General features: G+C 39.5%; 1 long non-coding RNA gene and 1 other non-coding gene across 3 annotated transcripts in view; one reads left to right on the top strand and one right to left on the bottom strand.

Moving 5' to 3' along the window:
• LOC139363858 (uncharacterized) overlaps positions 1–18,383 on the bottom strand; it is a 180,387-nt gene that overhangs the window by 25,194 nt on the left and 136,810 nt on the right. The window lies entirely within an intron of this gene.
• Positions 16,434–16,563, top strand: LOC112425475 (U8 small nucleolar RNA). Its single transcript, XR_003016534.1, has one exon. It is a non-coding gene; the product is annotated as a U8 small nucleolar RNA (small nucleolar RNA).

Genomic DNA, 18,383 nt, shown 5'->3' with positions numbered 1-18,383 from the left:
AGGAAAGAGTCCAGTTTCAATATTTTGCATACAGCTTGCCAGTTATCCCAGCACCATTTATTGAATAGTGAGTCCTTTCCCCATTGCTTGTTTTTTTCAGCTTTGTTGAAGATCAGATGGCTCTGGTGTATGGCCTTACTTCTGAGTTCTCTATTGTGTTCCATTGGTCTGTGTGTCTGTTTTTTTATGCCAGTACCATGTTGTTTTCATCACTGTAGCCCTGTAGTGTAATTTGAAGTCAAGTAGTGTGATGCCTCCAGTTTTGTTCTTTTTGGCTTAGGATTGCTTTGGCTGTTCACGCTCTTTTTTGGTTCCATGTAAATTTTAAATGTTTTTTTTCTAGTTATTTGAAGAATGTCTTTAGTAGTTTGATAGGAATAGCATTGAATCTGTAAATTGTTTTGGACAGCATATGGCCATATTAACAATACTGATTCTTCCTATCCATGAACATGAAATGTTTTTCCATTTGTTTATGCCATCTCTGACATGAGCGGTGTTTTGTAATTCTCCTTGTAGAGATCTCTCACTTCCCTGGTTATCTGTATTCCTAGGTATTTTATTCCTTTTGTGGTACTTGTGAATGGGATTGTGTCCCTGATTTGGGTCTCGGCTTGGCTGCTGTTGCTGTATAGGAATGCTAGTGATTGTTGTACATTGATTTTGTATCCTGAAACTTTGCTGAAGTAGTTTATCTGTTGAAGTAGCTATAGACCAAGACTATCAGATTTTCTAGATATAGAATCATATTGTCTGCAAACAGGGATAGTTTGACTTCCTCTCTTCCTATTTGTATGCCCTTTATTTCTTTCTCTTGCCTGATTGCTCTGGCCAGGACTTCCAACACTATGCTGAATTGGAGTGGCGAAAGAAGGCATCCTTGTCCTGTGCTGGTTTTCAAGGGGAATTTTTCCAGCTTTTGACCACTCAATATGATGTTGGCTGTGGATTTCTCATAGATGGCTGTTATTATTTTGAGGTACGTTTTTTCAACACCTAGTGCATTGAGAGTTTTTAACATGAAGGGACACTGAATTTTATCAGAAGCCTTTTCTGCATATTTTGAGATAATCATGTGATTTCTGGCTTTAGTTATGTTTGGGTGATGAATTACATTTATTGATTTGCATATTGTTGAACCAATCTTGCATCCAAGAGATAAAGCCTACTTCATCATGGTGGATTAGCTTTTTGATGTGCTGCTGGGTTCAGTTTGCAAGTATTTTGTTGAGGATTTTTGTATAAATGTTCATCAAGGATATTGACCTGAAGTTTTCTTTTTTTTTTTTTTTTTTTTTTTTGTTATGCCTCTGACTGTGGCATTTTCTTAAAATAAGAAATAAAGTTTGCAGTATCAATTGGCTCTTCTAATACAAAACAAAATCTGTAGTATGCAATGTTATTTGATAGCATTTTACCCACAGTAGAAGTTCTTTCAAAATTGAAGTCAATGCTCTCAAACCCTGCTGCTGCTTTATCAACTAGTTTTATGTAATATTCTAAATCCTTTGTTGTCATTTCAACAATGTTCACCGCATCTTCACTGGAAGTAGATTCCATCTTAAAAAACCACTTTCTTTGCTCATTAATGAAAAGCAACCTCTCATTCATTCAAGTTGGATCATAAGATTACAGGAATTCAGTCACATCTTCAGTCTTCATTTCTAATTCTGGTTTGCTTGCTATTTCTACCACATCTGCGTTACTTCCTCCACTGAAGCCTTGAACCCCTCCAAGTCATCCATGAGGGTGGGAATCAACTTCTTCCAACCTCCTGTTAATGTTGGTATTTTGACCTCCTCCCATGAATCGCAAATGTTCTTAATGGTATTTATAATGCTGAATCCTTTCCAGAAGGTTTTTTCAATTTACTTTGCCAAGATCCATCAGAGAAATCACTATCTATGGCAGCTATAGCCTTACGAAATGTGTTTCTCAAATAACAAGACTTGAAAGTTGAAATTGCTCCTTGATCCACGGGCTACTGAATGCATGTTGTGTTAGCAGGCATGAAAACAATATTGACCTCTTTGTACATTTCCAACAGAACTCTTGGGTGACCAGGTACATTGTCAATGATCAGTAATATTTTGAAAGGAATCTTTTTCTCTGAGCAATAGGCCTCAACAGTAGGCTTAAAATCGTCAGCAAACCATGCTATAAACAAATTTGCTGTCATCCAGTCTTTGTTCTTTCACTTATAGAGCACAGGCAGCATGAATTTAGCATAATTCTTAAGGGCCCTAAGATTTTCAGAATAGATGAGCTTCAACTTAAAGCCACCAGCTGCATTAGCCCCTAACAAGACTCAGCCTGTCCTTTTAAGTTTTGAAACAAGACTTCTCTCTAGCTATAAAAGTCTTAGATGTCATCTTACTCTAATATAAAGTTATTCCATCTACATTGAAAGTCTGTTGTTTAGTATAGCTCTCTTCATCAATGATCTTAACTCGATTTTCTAGATAACTTGCGGCAGCTTCTCCATCAGCACTTGCTGTTTCCCCTTGCATTGTTATGTTGTAGAGACAGTTTCTTTCCTTAAACCTCAAGAACCAACTTCTGCTAGATTCCAACTTTTCTTCTATAGGTTCCTTATCTCTCTCATCCTTCAAAGAATTGAAGAGAGTTAGGCTCTTGCCCTAGATTAGGCTTTGGTTTAAGAGAAGGTTATCGCTGGATCTTCTATCTAGACCACTAAAACTTTCTCCATATCAGCAATAAAGCTCTTTTTGCTTATCATTCATGCATTCACAGGAAAAGCTCTTTTAATTTTCCTCAACAATTTTTCCTTTGCATTCAGGATTTGGCTATTTGGCACAAGAGGCCTAGCTTTCAGCTTCTCTCAGCTGTTGACATGCCTTCTTCACCAAGCTTAATTATTTCTAATTTTTGAATTAAAATGAGATGTGAGAGTTTTCCTTTCACTTGAACATGTAGAGGTGATTGTAGGGTTATTAACTGTACTAATTCTAATATTGGTGTATCTCAAGGAATAGGGAGGCTTGAGGAGGGGGACAGAGATGGAGGAATAGCCAGTTGGTGGAGCAGTCAGAACATTCACACCAGTTATAGACTAAGTTTGCTATCCTACATGGACATGTCTCATAGTGCCCCAGAACAATTACAATAGTAACATCAAAGATCACTAATTACAGACCACCATAACAGATATAATAATGAAAAGTTTGAAATATTGCAAGAATTACCAAAATGTGACACACACACAAAGTGAGCACACACTTTTGAAAAAATGGCCCTAATGGACTTGTTCAATGCCGTGTTGCCACAAATCTTCAATTTGGAAAAACACAATATCTATAAGATGCAATAAAGTAAAATGCAATAAAATGAGGTATGCCTCATTTTAGATTTTTTTCTCAAAGGAGAGGAAGGTCTTCTGGTTGACCGGAGAAATTAGGGTAAGATGGAGGAAGATGGAGAGCCTAGACCTCTGCCCACTTCGTTTATCTATCATCTTTGCCCTCGATAGTACCCCCACAGGATCTTCTTGGAACAAAGGGACTCTATAGAGGAGACATGAGACATCAATCATTTGATCACTCTCTTTGCCTATGCCAGGCTTTTTGTCACAGCAAACAGTATCATCCAATTCCCATTAAAGAAACACTGATATTCTATTTGACTCATTTCAATCCTTCCTTTACCATAATCAATCTGTTACTGCAGCATGCTGTTTTTTATTTTACAGCTGCACTTCTGTGATATAAAACAAGCAGCTAAAAACAGACAAAGCCACCCCCAACAACTCATCTATATGAGAACAATAATCCAAGAATTGAAATAAATTTCTAGATGCTTTGACTAAATTTTCCAGTTATCATCTAGACATCACTATCATATAGATATAGCCAACACTCTTCCATGTCAGCCCTTCCTCTCCGGGTTGGTTCAGAAGAATGTTCTCACCACTGGGAATAAGAACCACTGCTGTGACTCATAAGCCTTCTCCCTGCCCCATCACTATGACTATCTGTAAGGGTGCACAGCACCTCCTGTAACCATACCTCCATTTGGTATGTGAGGAGTGTCCTTGGATAGACTTTTCATATTAATTCAAATTCTCATAATTCTTGCCCACCAGTGGATATCTCTGACATACTCCCTAGCTTCTATCTGGGAGTAATGACTTACTATGACTTTGCCCCCAACTATTCCCCATGAAAGACCCTTTATTTTGGAAGGGTCACCACAGAGCCATTCCCAGAGCACATGGAGGACATCACTGATAAGAGGGGGAAAAAAAAACAAAAACAAAAACCTCTAGACCAGTGCTGACAAAAGCTATATTTCACCCATAAACATAATCCTGACAAGTATTCTCATCAAAAGTTATTCACCTTTATAAATGCTACCAAAACTAATAAGTGAGTTAAGCAAGGCAACAGGTTTCAAGATCAACATACAAAAATCAATTATATTTCTATATGCTGACAACAAAAAATCACAAATTGAAAAAAAGTATCATTTGTAAACCATCCAAACAAATGAAATACTTAAGGATAATTCTGACAAAAGATTGTGCAAGGCCTGCACCAAAAATGATAAAACATTGCTAGGCTAATTTTAAAAGAGCTAAATAAAAACCATACCCATGAGTTGGAAGACTCAATAATGTTAGGGGGCTAATTCTCTCCAAATGATCTAGAGTCAATGCAATTCCTATCCAAACCCCAGAAATTAGCAAACTAAAATTCATATGAAAGTGCAAAGAACAGAATAGCCAAAACAATTTGACAAAAAAAGAACAAAGTTGGAGGATTAACAGCACCTATTTTCAAGGCTTACCCTAAGCTAGTAATCAAAACACTCTGTTATTCGTGCAAAGATAGACAAATTGATCAATGGAACAGAATAAAGAGTCCAGAAATTTGCCCATAAATATATGGATTTTTTATGGGCAAAGGCAATTTGGTAGAGAAAAAATAGTCTTTTCAACAAAGGGCACTGGAATTATTGAATTACTATATGGAAGAGGAGGAGGAGGAGGAGAAGGAAGAGGAAGAACTTTAGTCCATGCTTCACACTATATACAATAATGGTTCATATACCTAAAACTATATGAAAATAAACCTACTACTATAAAACTTTTGGAAGAAACCATATAAATTTTTTGTGATCTTGAGTTAGATAAAGATTTCTTAAATATGACACCAAAAGCACTATTCATAAAAGGAAAACAAATCAATAAAGTAGACTTCATCAAAACTAAAAACATCTGCTCTTTAAAGGACACCATTACCTGGGTGACAAAATAATATGTACAAACCCCCATGGCACATATTTCCCTGTGTAGCAAACCTTCACCTGTACCTCCAAACCTAAAATAAAAACTAAATAAATAAATAAAAGACACTGTTAGGTAATTAAAAGACAAATCACAGGCTGGAAGAAAATATTTACAGTCTGTTAAAAGACTTTTAACCAAAATATGTAAAGAACTCTTAAAATCAATAAGAATACAAGCAATCAATAAAAGGGGACAAAAGATTTGAACAAAGAAGATATATGGGTGGCAAATAAGCACATATTCAACATCATTAATCATTAAGGACATAAACATTAAACCCACACTGATGTGCCACTACGTACCTATTTGAATGGCTAAAATTTAAAAAGCTGAGCATACCAAGTGCTAGTGAGGATGTGGAGCATATGGAACATACATACACTTCAAGTGGGAGTGTGAGATAGTACAATCACTTTGGAAAACAGTTTGGCACCTTCATAAATAAACATATACCTACCAGATCATCCAGCAATTATGTTCCTAAGTATTTACCCAAAAGCACATGTCAATAAAAAGGCATGAACATGAATGTTCCTAGCAGCTTTATTTAAATAGTCAAAGACTGGAAACAACTCAAATATCTACCAACAGATAAACACTCTGTGGTATATCCACACAATAGAATACTACTCAGCAGTAAAAAGGGATAAATGATCTATGGAAAAAAAAGGGATATTGATCTATGAAAAACCACGAATTTCAAAATAATTATTCCAAGTAAAAGGAGCCCAGCCCCTACTCCTCAAAAAAGAGTACATACTGAATGATTCCATTTACATAAAATTCTAAAAAAATACTAACTAATCTATAACAACAGAAATCAGATCAACTGTTGCCTGGGGACAATGCAACAAGGTAAGGGATTTAAAAGATTCAAAAAAACTTTTGAAAGTGCTGGATCTGCTCATCATAGTGATTGTGATAATGTCTCAGAGGTGCATACATGTCAAAATGCACCCAACTGTATACTTTAAATATGGGTACTTTATCTGCCAGTGCTACTGTGTCAACTATACTTTGATAAAGTTGTTCATATAAAACTGAAAAAGTTCAAAAGGAAGTATTTAGGAAGGATAATTAATTTTATTTGGTCTAGTCTCTGCAGTGTCATATGTAAACAGTTGTTTGATAGCTGAGAATTAAAAGACAACAGTCTTAATCTTTAGTGAGGCTGTTGAAAAACATCGAATGGAACCCAACTCATAACCTATAGCAAAACACCTTCAATTCACCATCTCCTCATCTTATTTATCTTTCATAGATGCCCAGGGCTGCCCCTAAAAGACTCTCTTTCCTTCTCTAAACACCTCAAATTCTCTCTTCCTCAGTCTTGCCCTGGAAACTGACTGTGGTCATTTTCCCCATCTTTCCCCTGCCTTCCTAGAGGTATTCTCCAGTCACTCTGTCGCTATGTCCCCCAGCAACTTTATTCTTCTTAACCCTTATCTCCTACTCCTTCTAGCTCAGCATTTTTTATCCATTATCCTAAGCAGCATAACTGAAACCCCAGAGGCCAAAAAGTAAAAATAATCTTCTTTGGAAGCAGAATGAGTAGAGGTAGAGAGGAATGCCAAGAATTAACAGCTGGGTGGTGGAGGGAAATCTCTTCTTTTAAAAAGAAAAGATTGGTCCCAATATCCTGGTCTCCTCTCTGCTCAGAGATCATCCTTCTGCTCACATCCCTTCTCATTGATTCTCACAGCCAAAGAGACTCGGTTTTGCTCCATTCAGTCTTCCCATTCCAACTCTAAATTGCATCCCTATCTCTGAAACACGTTGCCCCTTTCCAGCACACCCTGACCATTCTCTTTCTGCTGCTGTTTGGTTTTTTTGTTTGTTTGTTTGTTCTGTTTTGTTTGTTTTGTTTTGGTTTGGTTTGGTTTGGTTTGGTTTGGTTTTTAGCCTCTTCTCAACCCCTCCCAAGCCACTAGAAGAGAAATGACCCATTTCATCATTTTAAATCGCTCTCTCTTCACATGTATCTTTGGACTTGTAGATGATGTAAATTCTTTACGAATTTAAAGGCTCTGTTTGTTAAATGTTTGTCCATTTGTTTGCATTGAGTTAATATAATTAACCTGTCTCTCTGCAGCACTGCTCTCCATAGAAGACTGTAAAGTCTGTTGCATCACTTCTTCCAGGCTTCTCATCACGGTGGCTACAGGGTTTGCCCACACTGAACACACAACGGTCTGCCACCACTTCACCCTCTCCTCCCACTTGTCTCACTCTCCTCCTCCTGCTTCATGTTCCAACAGTATCAAACCACCCATTATCCCCAACTTTACGTCCCTGGAACACCATCACCTGGGAATTACTCTCTGCCTAAAGCAGAGGTCAGCAAACTTTTTCTGTAAAGGACCATATACAAATATTTCAGACTTCACAGCCCTTGTGGTCTCTGTGCCAACTACTCCATTCTGCCATCATCGCACAAATGCAACCACAGGCTATACATAAATGAATAGGTGTGGCTGAGTTACAATAAATCTTTATTTCCAAAAACAGCCAACAGATTTGGCCTGTGGGTTGTATTTTGCCAAACCCTGATCTAAAACATCCTCCCTTCCCAATCTCCACCTGGCTACCTCCTAGTTCTCCTACAAGACTAAGCACCTTACCTTCTGGAGAGTGCTTTCTCCTATGACTGGTCAGGTTCATCCTTTCTTTGTAGTCTCATAGGAATATATATGGAATATATTCTGTAGAGGCAGGAAAAGTTTCTTCCCAAAGACTTACGGTTTCTTCCATGAGGAAGGAGCTCTGCTATCATAACACTACTGGCCCTTCTCTACTCCTACTTACTCCTCCCCATGGGAGATGAAGCAACCTGGAGGAGTCTAGCTCCTTCTCTCACTCATGGGAGCAAACTGGCCACAGGGAATATGTGTTTCTCCTGCTTTTCCATGCCACAGAGGGTACTCTCTGCCACTCCCGGGAAAAGCTTATCTGCCAGTGCTACTGTGCCCAGACACATAAGTCTGTCTTATTCCAGAGTTCTCCATTATCAGTTTAACCAGTAACAACAGTAATATTTTTATCTCCCTCTATCTTACTTCCTGATAATTTCTTAATTGGTTCAGAACTCTAGAGGGAAATAGAAATGCTATTTATAAGACCCCACTGAACCCCAACATACACCAGTAGCCACAGTATTCAGCATGTTGCTTAGGAATTTTCTTTGTGTATCTTCTCTCACCTCAGTTCAGTGATTCCTCAAGTGGATTTCAGTTATCTGGAGAGTCTTTTCAATTGTCACAAACAGATCCAGAAATGCAAATCTTTCTTTCATACTGACAGCAAATGACACCATTCTGTTAGCTTTTATTTTTACCTACAATCAAACATTGCTTACTAATAACCTATTGAGTACTATAGTTTGGATATGTTTGTTCCCCAAACCTCATGTGGAAATTTGATCCCCAATGTTGGAGGTAGAGCTTAATGAGAGGTACTTGGGTTTTGGGTGTGGAGCCCTCATGAATGGCTTTGTTCATCCCGAAGATAATGAGTGAGTGAGTTCTCACTCTCATTCCTGCAGGAGTTGGTTGTTAAAAAGAGCCAGCACCTCCTCTTTCTCTCTTTCTAGCCATGTGATCTCTGCACATACCAGCTACCCTTTTTCTGCTGCCATGTGTGGAAGCTGCCTGAGTCCCTCACCAGGAAAAGATGATGACTCCATGCTTCTTGTACAGCTTGCGGAACCCTGAGCTAAATAAACCACTTTTCTTTATAAATTACCCAGCCTCAAGTATTCCTCTATAGCAACACAAATGGACTAAGACAGTGAGTTAGCAGTAGTTTCTAAGTTGAAAGTACTAATAGAGTTTACTAAATATTTAATTACATATTCAGTTAAGAAATCTGGCAGCCATACTTTTGGAAATCCTGTAAAACTTTTATTAAGCATGAGTATATAAGACAGAATTTCAGTAGTTTTCAAGAGAGACAATTTGTGAATAGTGTTATCATTGATGCTGTCTTCAATTGGTCATGGTTTTCAACCACAGTTATTCAAAATTATCCCACCTGTTCTCAGTAGAAAACCACTCAGTAATAGCAAGTTGAAAATTCAAAAATATTTTAAATGACCCAGCAGTTCCAATTCTGTGGATATGCTCCAAAAAAAAGTTGGCAATGTTCATCAAAAGACATATATAAGAATGTTCATAACATTCTTATAACACATATATTCTTACAACGTATATTCTAACTAAGAATAACATATTCTATATAACATATATTCTTATAACAAAGCTTCATAACACAGCTTTGTTTTATAACAGCTAAAAATAGGTAAAACCCAAATACCCATCATAGAATAATAAACACATGGTGGAATATTTATGAAATTGACTATTACACAGCAATGAAAAAGAACAAACTACTTTTACATACTTTTGTATGGAGCAACATGGGTGGATCTCACATACATGAAGATGAGCAATGGATTGCCAGCAAGATGGCAGAAGAGGAACAGCTCCAGGCTGCAGTTCCCAGCGAGACCAACAAAGAAGGCAGGTGATTTCTGCGTTTCCAACTAAGGTACCAGGTTCAGCTCACTGGGACTGGGTAGACAGTGGGTGTAGCCCACGGAGAGTGGGCAGAGGCAGGGTGAGGAGCTGCTTCACCTGGGAAATGCAAGGGGTTGGGGAACTCCCTCCCCTAGCCAAGGGAAGCAGTGAGGAACTGTGCTGTGAGGAATGGTGAATTCCAGCCCAGATAGTATGCTTTCCCATGGTCTTCACAACCCAGACCAGGAGATTCCCTCGGGTGCCTACACCACCAGGGTCCAGGGTTTCAAGCACAAAACCGGGCGGCCATTTGGGCAGACACCAAGCTAGCTGGAGGAGTTTTTTTGTACCCCAGTGGCACCTGAAACGCCAGCAAGACAGAACTGTTCACTCCCCTGGAAAGGGGGCTGAAGCCAGGGAGCCGAGTGGTCTAGCTCAGCGGATCCCACCCCGACAGAGCCCAGCAAGCTAAGATTCACTGGCTTGAAATTCTTGCTGCCAGCACAGCAGTCTGAAGTCAACCTGGGATGCTCGAGCTTCATAGGGGGAGGAGCATCCACCATTACTGAGGCTTGAGTAGGCGGTTTTCCCCTCACAGTGTAAACAAAACCACTGGAAAGTTTGAACTGGTCGGAGCCCACCACAGCACCACAAACCAACTGTAGCCAGACTACCTCTCTAGATTCCTCCTCTCTGGACAGGGCATCTCTGAAAGAAAGGCAGCAGTGCCAGTCAGGGGCTTATAGATAAAACTCCCATATCTCTGGGATAGAGCACCTGGGGAAAGGGGCAGCTGTGGGCGCAGCTTCAGCAGACTTAAACTTTTCTGCCTGACGGCTTTGAAGAGAGCAGCGGATCTCCCAGCACAGTGCTTGGGCTCTGCTAAAGGACTGACTGCCTCCTAAAGTGGGTCCCTGACCCCCCATGCCTCCTGACTGAGAGACACCTCCCAGCAGAGGTCAACAGACACCTCATACAGGAGTGGTCCGGCTGGCATCTAGTGGGTGCCCCTCTGAGACAACGCTTCCAGAGGAAGAAGCAGGAAGCAATCTTTGCTGTTCTGCAGCCTGCCCTGGTGATACCCTGACAAACGGTGTGGAGTGGACCTCCAGCAAACTCCATCAGACCTGCAGAAGAGGGGCTTGAGTGTTAGAAGAAAACTAACAAAAAGAAAGCAATAGCATCGACATCAACAAAAAGGACACTCATGCAAAAACCCCATCCGAAGGTCACCAACATCAAAGAGCAAAAGTAGATAAATCCACAAAGATAAGGAAAAAACAGCGCAAAAAAAAAAAAAAAAAAAAAAACCTGAAAGTTCCAAAATCCAGAAACGACTCTTCTCCTCCAAAGGATCACAACTCCTCGCCAGCAAGGGCACAAAACTGGACAGAGAATAAGTTTGATGAATTGACAGAAGTAGGCTTCAGAAGGTGGGTAATAACAAACTCCTCCGAGCTAAAGGAGCATGTTCTAACCCAATGCAAGGAAGCTAAGAACCTTGATAAAATGTTACAGGAATTGTTAACTAGAATAACCAGTTTAGAGAAGAATATAAACAACCTGATGGAGCTGAAAAACACAGCATGAGAACTTCATGAAGTATACATACGTATCAATAGCTGAATCAATCAAGTGGAAGAAAGGATATCAGAGACTGAAGATCAACTTAATGAAATAAAACATGAAGACAAGGTTAAAGAAAAAAGGATGAAAAGGAATGAACGAAATCTCCAAGAAATATGGGACTATGTGAAGAGATGAAACCTAAGTTTGATTGGTGAACCTGAAAGTGATGGGGAGAATGGAACCAAGTTGGAAAACACTCTTCAGGATATTATCCAGGAGAACTTCCCCAAACTAGCAAGACAGGCCAGCATTCAAATTCAGGAAATACAGAGAACACCACTAAGATACTCCTCAAGAAGAGCAACCCCAAGGCACATAATCGTCAGATTCACTAAGGCTGAAATGAAGGAAAAAATGTTAAGGAAAGCCAGAGAGAAAGGTCGGGTTACCCACAAAGGGAAGCCCATCAGACTAACAGCAGAACTCTCTGCAGAAACCCCACAAGCCAGAAGAGAGTGGGGGCCAATATTCAATATTCTTAAAGAACAGAATTTTCAACCCAGAATTTCATATCCAGCCAAACTAAGCTTCATACATGAAGGAGAAATAAAATCCTTTACAGACAAGTGACTGTTGAGGGATTTTTGTCACCACCAGGCCTGTCTTACAAGAGCTCCTGAAGGAAGCACTAAATATGGAAAGGAAAAACCAGTACCAGTCACTGCAAAAACATACTAAATTGTAAAGAATACCACCGACACTATGAAGAAACTGCATCAACTAATGGGCAAAATAACCAGCTAGCATAATAGTGACAGGATCGAATTCTCACAGAACAACATTAACTTTAAATGTAAACGAGCCAAATGCTCCAGTTAAAAGACACAGACAGGCAAATTGGCTGAAGAGTCAAGACCCATCAGTGTGCTGTATTCAGAAGACCCATCTCACATGCAAAGACACACATAGGCTCAAAATAAAGGGATGGAGGAATAGTTACCAAGCAAACGAAAAGCAAAAAAAAAAAAAAAAGCAGGAGTAGCAATCCTAGTCTCTGATAAAACGGATCTTAAACCAACAAAGATCAAAAAGGACACAGAAGGGTATTACATAATGGTAAAGGGATCAATGCATCAAGATGAGCTAACTACCCTAAATATATATGCACCCAATACAGGAGCACCCAGATTCATAAAGCAAGTTCTTAGAGACCTACAAAGAGACTTAGACTCCCACACAATAATAGTGGGAGACTTTAACACCCCACTCTCAATATTAGACAGATCAACGAGACAGAAAATTAACAAGGATATCCAGGACTTGAACTCAGCTCTGGACCAAGCAGACCTAATAGACATCTACAGAACTCTCCACCCCAAATCAACAGAATATACATTCTTCTCAGCACCACATCGCCCTTATTCTAAAATTGACCACGTAATTGGAAGTAAAACACTCCTCAGCAAATGCAAAAGAACAGAAATCATAAAAAACAGTCTCTCAGACCACAGAGCAATCAAATTAGAACTCAGGATTAAGAAACTCACTCAAAACGGCACAACTACATGGAAACTGAACAACCTGCTCCTGAATGACTACTGGGTAAATAAAAAAATTAAGGCAGAAATAATTAGTTCTTTGAAACCAATGAGAAGAAACACACAATGTACCAGACTCTCTGGGACACAGCTAAAGCAATGTTTAGGGGAAATTTGTAGCACTAAATGCCCACAGGAGAAAGAGGGAAAGATCTAAAATTAACACCCTAACATCATAATTAAAAGAACCAGAGAAGTAAGAGCAAACACATTCAAAAGCCACCAGAAGACCAGAAATAACTAAGATCAGAGCAGAACTGAAAGAGATAGAGACACAAAAAACCCTTCAAAAAATCAATGAATCCAGGAGCCAGTTTTTTTAAAAGATTAACAAAATAGACTGCTAGCCAGACTAATAAAGAAGAAAAGAGAGAAGAATCAAATAGACACAATAAAAAATAATAAAGGGGATATCACCACTGATCCCACAGAAATACAAACTACCATTGGATAATACTATAAACACCTCTACGCAAATACACTAGAAAATCTAGAAGAAATGGATAAATTCCTGGACACATACACCCTCCCAAGACTAAACCAGGAAGAAGTTGAATCCCTGAATAGGCCAATAACAAGTTCTGAAATTGAGGCAGTAATAGCCTACCAACCAATAAAAGCCCAGGACCAGACAGATTCACATCCAAATTCTACCACAGGTACAAAGAAGAGCTGGTACCATTCCTTCTGAAACTACTCCAAACAATAGAGAAAGAGGGACTCCTCCATAAGACATTTTATGAGGCCAGCATCATCCCGATACCAAAACCTGCCAGAGACACACAAAAAAAAGAATATTTCAGGCCAATATCCCTGATGAACATCGATGCAAAAATCTTCAATAAAATACTGGCAAACTGAATCCAACAGCACATCAAAAAGCTTATCCACCAAGATTAAGTGGGCTTCATCATGGGTTGCAAGGCTGGTTCAACATACACAAATCAATAAACGTAATCCATCACATAAACAGAATCAATGACTTAAAGTAGAATAATAATAAAAAGATAAGCAAAAGAAGCCAGACACAAGAGATATAATATCATGTGATTCCATTTACAAGAAGATTCAACTTATATTAATTTATATGAAGTGTATTAGTTATCGACAAAAGTAGTCTATCGCTGTAGAAGTCAAACTAGTGATTATCTCTGCTGTGGAAATGTAAAATGGCAAGAGAGAGCCTTCTGAGATAAGGGAAATTGTCTACAACCTGATTTGAGTGATGATTCAACAGTGTGCACGTGTTTGTGCTGTGTGTGTAAATTAATTGAATTGTACAGTTAAAATCAATGCACTTTAATCCATATATGTGTGTACTTATATGTATATTTAAAGAGAGAGAGAATAATTTCTGCATGCCTGACATTTAGCTAGGCCTTAGAGATATGTTGATTAACAAAACACACAGTTTTATTCCCCTTGCTGTAGTGTATTCCTGGTATCAGTTCAGTCTCTATACTCAGTAAATGGTTGGTAATCTGAACTGAGCTTTCTTTTTTTATACTAACCATTTAAACTTTTAAAAATATATACTATTGCTGATGCTAATGGCAACAGTAGAGCTTCACTTTTCCTTGACAAACATGTTTTGTTTCACTTCAGGTTTTTTTAATCCAAGGTCATCCTGATGCCTTATTATGGAAAAATCCCAGAACCTGTCCTCCCTCCAGCAAGGAGCTACATGCACTTTAATCCTGCAGATTTCAGAATTGATTATTTGTGCTGCTAGCCTTCTCCATATCCCATGGAGTTGTGCGCTGAAATCCAGAGCAATGAATACACCTCTGAAAAATGATGCTTTCGAACCTGCCTCATGGTGCAGTAAATTTAAAAGTACTCTTAATAATAATAAGGATCAACATTGACTTTAATAGTCCTCAAGCCCATCACGTAATTTCATTAGCCACCCAGCACAGATGCAAGCAGGGGTGATGTCATACTTTTTCCCCTTGCTCTGAAACCTGAGTCAGGCGCCAGAGATGGAAACCAGTTTTACAGACTCTAATCGGATTAAAGCTCCTGGCAGCCTCTAATCAATAGGTGGTAGCTGGAGGAATCTCAAAATGTTCAAAGCCCCCTCTGGCCCCTTCATGGGCACGACCTCACTCAAGCAGAAAGGAGGTTCAGGTGATCTCTTTCTACAAGTGGGGCAAGTCTAAATGGTATGTCCTAGGGCACTGTGTTAGTTGCAGTTTTCCCCAGGACTCAGGTCCGTACAGGAGAGGGGGATTGTCACTAATGCAGCAGCCTCAGGTTTTCCTTTCTGATCTTACCTAAAGGAAACCTCTAACTGTTCACACAACCATCATATAGTAAACTAGCAGTTATGATCACAGACTTTGGAGTCAGGCACAGTTTGATCTAAAACCTGGCTCTTCCACTGACTCTAGCAAGCTAGCCTACCTCTGTTAGACTCAATTTCTCATCTGTAAAGTGGGGAATAATAACACCTACTTCACAGAAGTGTGGTGAGGAAAAAGAGAGTTAATGTGTACACAAAGGGCTTATGACATAGTCCTTGCCCTGTGTAGTTACATGCTCAACAAATGATTGCTAATAAAAAGAAACAAGCTACGATTAAAAGCTACCAATTATCACGATGATTCTTAAAACTCTGAAATTCCCTCTCACAATCAGAGAGAATTCTTTTTTGCCTTTATCATTTTACTTACCTGAACTTTCCCACCTCTCCAACTTAGCACAAGTGGGAAGCCAGTGCCTAGACATGCTCATAACCTCCAGGTTGCTTTAGCAAGAACTTCAATAACACAGCAAAATGCAATGACCTCATCATCCCAATGTTGCAGAAGTAAAAATCAATGCTACTTAAAAAGCCTGACAATCAATCAAAGTCTAGCCAGATATCCGTGGAAGTCAAACAGACCATATAAAACTCGGATTCACCTAGGGATCTCATTAAAGCTGGGAGTTTTCACTTGGCTTTTTTTTTTTCTTTTCAAATATGGAGTCCCGGTGAGATCAGGGCTACATGTCTCCCCAGCAGCTGGCTCAGGAGCACTATTATTGGCTGGATGCCCTCACTGGAATTACCAGTGCAAACGGTCATTCATACGTCAATGTCATCCCACCCTCCCATGGTGACACAGACCTTCTCCTACTGAAACCACATGCTGCTTTAGTCCAAAATAAGCTCTTGAAAAAGTAATAAACACACTTTTTATTTTATTTTGTTTTGTTTTATTTTATGACGGAGTCTTGCTCTGTCACTAGGCTGGAGTGCAGTGGTGTGATCTCAGCTCACTGCAACCTCCGTCTCCTGGGTTCAAGTGATTCTCCTGCCTCAGCCTCCCAAGTAACTGGGATTACAGGCACATGCCACCACACCCAGCTAATTTTTGTATTTTTAGTAGAGATGGGATTTCGCCATGTTGGCCAGGATGGTCGTGATCTCTTGACCTCGTGATCTGCCCACCTCAACCTCCCAAAGTGCTGGGATAATCCTTACCTGTTCCTCCTTTGCAGGGCAGATAGAACATAACTGGAGATGCATGAAACGTGATTAACATCTCTGTGTAATCGGGACTTGGAACACACTTAATTTCTTTTTAATAGTGAAAATTTTATTGGAGATCATTGAAGCTAAGACTGATAAACACTTGCCCTGGGTGGATTACAACCACCTTTTTTTTTTTTTTTTTTTTTTACTAGACTTTGAGTTCTTGGATACATGTGTAGAACGTGCAGGTTCATTACACAGGTATACATGTGCCATGGTGGTTTGCTGCACCCATCACCCCGTCATCTACATTAGGTATTTCTCCTAATGCTATCCCTCCGCTAACAACCCCACTCCCCAACAGGCCCCAGTGTGTGATGTTCCATTCCCAGCGTCCATGCAACACACTTAATTTCTATTGCATAGTACTATAGGGGTTACAGAAAGTATAATGTTCAGATAATGCATTTATATTCTATGGACTTCTTTCTAAAACCTTATAATTCAAATATGAATGTAAGACAAATCCCCTCCCCAAGCTCAGGTCATTTTAAGAGATAACACCTACTATGGACCACATAATTCTTCAAGGCACTAGAGATACAAAGATGGATAAAGCATGAGCCTGCCTTTCTTCAGATTCTGTGAGACCAGCAGGCACAGATCCCCCTAACTCCAGACCCAGTATCCAAAAAAGACCAACAGGATTAAATATACACCATTGAGTTAATGGGACACACCACTGAGTTAAAACTTTTTTTTTTACTCTAGCAGTAAAGAAAATGACTAAACTCTGGATTATCCACTCCAGAACAATCAACTTAGCGTGGAAACTTACACTACCATGAAAAAAAAAATGGTTGAACCAGAATAAGAAGGCCCAACGTTCCCAACAGCATTGGCAACCAATTCATTTAGAAACTCAGTAAAAGTCAACTCAGAAGCCCACTTCTTAGCCAACTTCATGTTCCATGCATACGTGGAGGTGAAGGGAACGAGTTTATACATTACAAATTATGTCTTTCAGCTGGGCACAATGGCTCACGCCTGTAATCCTAGCACTTTGGCAAGCAGAGGCGGATGGATCACTTGAGGTCAGGAGTTTAAGAGCAGCCTGGCCAACATGGTGAAACCCAGTCTCTATTAAAAATACAAAAATTGGCCAGGCATGGTGGTGGGTGCTGTGATCCCAGCTACTTGGGAGGCTGAGGCAGGAGAATCGCTAGAATCCAGGAGGCAGAGATTGCAGTGAGCCGGGATCATGCCACTGCACTCCAATCTTGGTGACAGAGTGAGATTCCATCTGGAAAAAACAAATTTTGTCTTCTTCGGTCCCTCAGGAACACACTCTCATTTCTTTAATTCACCTCCCTATTTATAAGTTTAATATTAATACCCCCCTCCTCAGGTTGTTGTGAGGGTTAAATGAAGCAATATTTTTTTTTTCAGTCTAAAAAAGCACCTGGCTTATACTAGGGACTCACTGAATGATAGCTAATAGAAAATTCAGTACCAGGATCCCCAAAACAGCATGCCCCCGGCTAGCTTCTGGTTTTTCTTACTTTGAAGCAGGAGAAGCAGACTTCTTTCTGTCCGCACCAGCTAGAAAGATCTAAGCTGAGCTACTAGTGCAAGAATATCATGGGGCAACGATTCAACCTTGACAAAAGATCTAGAAACATATCCAACAGAAAACACAAAGATGACAGGAATATCAATAATCTCAACAACTGTAAACAGGTTACATTCCCTTATTAAAAGAACTTTTTTTAAGGCAAGCTCCAGCTATATGCTATTTACAAGAGATGTGTGTAACACAAAATAATGCTGAAAGGTTGAAAACATGCACATGCCCAAAGAGAGACCAAGTGCTATGGTCTGAATGTTTGTGTCCCCCCAAAATTCATATGTTAAAATCATAACCCCCCAAGGTG

Source organism: Macaca nemestrina, chromosome 6, assembly GCF_043159975.1.
Source record: "Macaca nemestrina isolate mMacNem1 chromosome 6, mMacNem.hap1, whole genome shotgun sequence".
Taxonomy (NCBI): Eukaryota; Metazoa; Chordata; class Mammalia; order Primates; family Cercopithecidae; genus Macaca; species Macaca nemestrina.
Note: the sequence above shows the minus strand (reverse complement) of the source record. Positions and strands in the feature narration are given on the sequence as shown.